This window comes from Furipterus horrens, unplaced genomic scaffold (genome assembly GCF_987537825.1).
Source record: "Furipterus horrens unplaced genomic scaffold, mFurHor1.1.pri manual_scaffold_6, whole genome shotgun sequence".
Classification (NCBI taxonomy): domain Eukaryota; kingdom Metazoa; phylum Chordata; class Mammalia; order Chiroptera; family Furipteridae; genus Furipterus; species Furipterus horrens.
The window spans coordinates 112,601,534-112,605,560 of NW_028327176.1; the positions used below are offsets into that span (position 1 = coordinate 112,601,534).

The 4,027-nt window shown below is 35.4% G+C and overlaps 1 pseudogene; it reads right to left on the minus strand.

Moving 5' to 3' along the window:
• Positions 1-989: 989 nt before the first annotated feature.
• LOC150007256 (ATP synthase F(0) complex subunit C2, mitochondrial pseudogene) lies at positions 990-1,430 on the minus strand (annotated as a pseudogene).
• Between the last annotated feature and the right edge of the window lie 2,597 nt (positions 1,431-4,027).

Genomic DNA, 4,027 nt, shown 5'->3' on the forward strand with positions numbered 1-4,027 from the left:
CTCCTCAAAGCATTCTCCACCAAGCAGCTAAAGGCATCTTTTTTTTTCTTTCCCTTAATTCAGTCTCATCATGGTACTCATCAGGTTGTAAACCTCATGAATTGGTAGTTCATAATTTCCTATAGAATAAAGTCCAAATACCTTAGGTTCATTCACAGACTTTCACCATATAGTTTCTCTCAGACATCTTTCCTAATTTCCCAGGCAAAATGTGCTGCTTCCAGGACTATTTTCTTCTTTTCTAATTTCTTGTTTCCCTCTCTGCTTTTTGTTTCTGCTATTCTACTAGAAGTTTCTTTTATTCCCTCCTTTTTCTCACACTTAGCACTTAATGAAATCCAAATAAAGAGTTATTAGTTAAATAAGTGAATAAATAACAGTGAATGTACAAAACTGCCCCTGACCATGGGCTTTGTCATGCATGTGGCCTTTAATTCATTCATACCTCTGGTTCTTAGTATATCTGGATTGGAAAGATCAGTACCCTTAAAATTGGAACATGTAGCCTCAAATCCCAGTTACATTTTCTGTTTCATAAATGTTATATTCTTTGTCTTCCCTGGGCCTGCTTCCAACAACAGCAGCAACAACAAAAAAGAATGTTTCCTTACATAAGAGTTATAAGCATCAAATATGGTTAATGTATGCAGAAACTCTTGATAATTTATATAAATATGTCAATTTCTAAGACACTGGTTTTGATTATTTTGTTACTGCTCTAAACTGTTTGATCCTGATAGGATTTTTGTGGCATGCTCGTTAATCATTGTCACAAGTAAGACAGCAGAAATAGCCAGCCTACTGCTCTCAATAGGCTGAGAAAATATTTATATAATTTATTTTTAATTAATACAGTATTTATTTATCTTTCCTCTGTCAAACCCTGCGCCAACCACTTCCCCCAGGCTTCCTGGGAAGGCATCGGAAAAAGAACATACAGGGCAGACAAGACATGGGAGAAAGAACTATGGGAGGTGGTGATGGCTCCTTCACATGGTGAAGACGATGAGAAAAGCCACCATCCAACAAAAGAGCCCCATAGCCTCTGACAGGGCAAAGCCCAGAATGGCGCAGGAGAAGAGCTGTTGCTTCATAGAAGGGTTCCTGGCATAACCAATGATGAGGCTCCCAAACACAGTCCCAATTCTAGCCCCAGAGCCTGCCACCCCTACCATGGCAGCCCTAGCCCCAATGAACTTGGCTGCTGTGTCGATGTCCCTTGAAATGGCGCTGGTTTGGAAGCTACGGCTAGAAATAAATGAGGTCAGAGGATGCAGGGCTGCCAAGTTGCTGAGGCTCTCATCTGTCAGTGTCTCTCTTCGTTTCGCCACCACTGCAGATAGTGACCAGCTCAGCAGCTGAGAGGAGCTCCTGACCAAGGTGGGGGTGGACACAAATTTGGCGCAGGTATGCATTTTCGGGGAATGAGGGGCTGTGGCAGGAGAGCTGCTCCCAGTGCAGAGAAGACTATTTATATAATTTTGATGCTGAGATAGTGAACAGCAGATTTTCCAGTAATTCTTTTCACCCTGGTGTGGACTAGACATGGTCATGTATGATGAGGTATGTAGGTGGCAATGTAATTTCCATGGAGCCAAGAGTCCCAGACCAGACAACATCTCAGCCACTTCCTCAGGTTCCAGCTCTAGGCTTGCTTTTCTCTCATATGCTTTGAGGTCACATATCCTAAAGTCACAGCCAAGTGAGGATCTCAACTTGGGCTTAGAAAATGACAGTAACATAGAACTACCTGTGCTGCAATGGCAGGCAATTTGGGTCTTGAATTAAGTCTTTCAGAATACAAATGATTTAGATATGTTAAAATGAAAGCTACAGGGCATTCCAAGCAACAAAAACTATTAAATGAATTTTATCATTGGGAAAAAAATCAATGAGATAGTAGGCAAATTATATGTCTGTTATGCTTTGAACATTCCTTTCGTTGCTTTATATAACTACATGATGATTAATTGTTGGGGAGATAAAGGGTACAATGGGTCAAGTTAAGTTCCACAAACCGAAATAAGCAAAGTAGACAAGACATAAATAGAATTAGGCATTAAACCTTTTCTTTTCCTTAAATACCTTTTTGATACACACACACACACACACACACACACACACACACACACACACACATAGTATGCCCGGAATCATTAAGGATTTCCTAGTTTTAATTAGTAAACATTTCAAAATATATCTGCCATTTCAATAAACTTAATTTCTATTAGATTTAATAATATATTTTCTGAGTCTTAGAAGATACTAGATTTTTATTTCTCCTTCAAATACTATTTTAAATGTATATCAACATGAAAAATGCATATAAAAGTATCATACTTTTAAAAGTTACTCTTCTTAAGATTTTTTGTAGAAGAGCTAACATTTACTTTTATTATTTTATATATATTAATTTACTTATTTATTTAATATACATTCTCATCAAGACACTGGAAAATGCAATGGTGAGTAAAATATAGACTTTGAGGAAAATTCCACAGCTAGGATAACATATTATTTTAATAAAATATGAATTTCGGATTAATATTTTGCTTTCTTAACGTAATAACACAGCATATTTATAAATACTAACATTTGGTAAAATTTTTTTAGCATTAAAAAAGTGGTAGCAAGGGGATTATCTGTTTTAAATTAAAATTAAAATTGTTTTGAAGCAAAAATTAGAGTTTTAATTATGAAAATTCAAAAAATCTACCATGCTACTTGTGCCTTTTATTCAGTTATCTGAAAGTGGATAGTGTTGTGCTCATTGGTTATATTGCAAACCCTTTAGGTAATTTTAAGGCACAAAGGCTCTAACAATTTCCTTTCTTTCATTCCACGATTACATGAAGAATGTGTCTGTATAAAAAATGATTTCATATTTTTTGAGGTTGGCTTATACTATTATATAAGCTGGTGTTAATTTTAAATAGATCTCTCTCCTAAAATAAGTAGGGTTCAGTCTTGTTTGTTTCTCCCTCCTATTTTACCGTCTATTATGTATTTTCTTTTGTCATTATTCCTTAAGAAATCATACCAAAACCATTTTGGATACCTGTTGTCGAGGAATTTTTTATGCCATTTTCAGGAGAATTAAAACATTCAATGTCATAATCATAGACTTTCATAAAGCAGAACACATTTTTAGGCATTGGTGACTGTTAACCATTTCCTTTTAGAATTATGCCACATGGTTATTAGTTTTAAATTCTTAGTAGCCAACAGCAGCAAGTCTACACATTGTTTTGAATTAGATTCCCTATTTTATAAATTTAAAGTTATTCATACAATTTAACAATCTGCTTATTGTATATTCTAAAGGATTTATAACTTGTTATAGAAATAATGAACCATGGAAGTACATTATTTTATTATGCCCAATAATCATAACTTTATATTTTTTATTATTTATTTATTTATTTTTTAAGTATGTTGTATTGATTATATTGTTACAGTAGTTCCATTTTTTTTTCCCTTTGCTCCCCTCTGCCTAGTACTCCCCTTCCCTCCAGCAATCCCACCCCCTTTAGTTCATGTCCATGGGTCATGCATAGAAGTTCTTTGGCTTCACCCTTTCCTATATTATTCTTAATTTCTCCCTGTCTATTTTGTACCAACTGATTATGCTTCTTAATCCCTTCACCATTTCACCATTTCTTCCCCTTTACCCTCCCAGCTGATAACCCTCCAAATAATCTCCATACCTATGATTCTGTTTCTATTTGAGTTTGCTTAGTTGGATTTTGTTTTTATTTTTTAGATTCAGTTGTTGATACTTGTGAGTTTGTTGTCATTTTAGTGTTCATAGTTTTGATATTCTTTTTCTTAAGTAAGTCCCTTTGACATTTCATTTAATAATGGCTTGGTGATGGTGAGCTCTTTTACTTTACCCTGTTTGGGAAGCACTTCATCTGCCCTTCCATTCTAAATGATAGCTTTGCTGGATAGAGTAATCTTGGTTGTAGGTACTTGCTTCTCATCACATTGAATACTGCTGGCCAGTCCCTTCTTGCCTGCAAAGGGT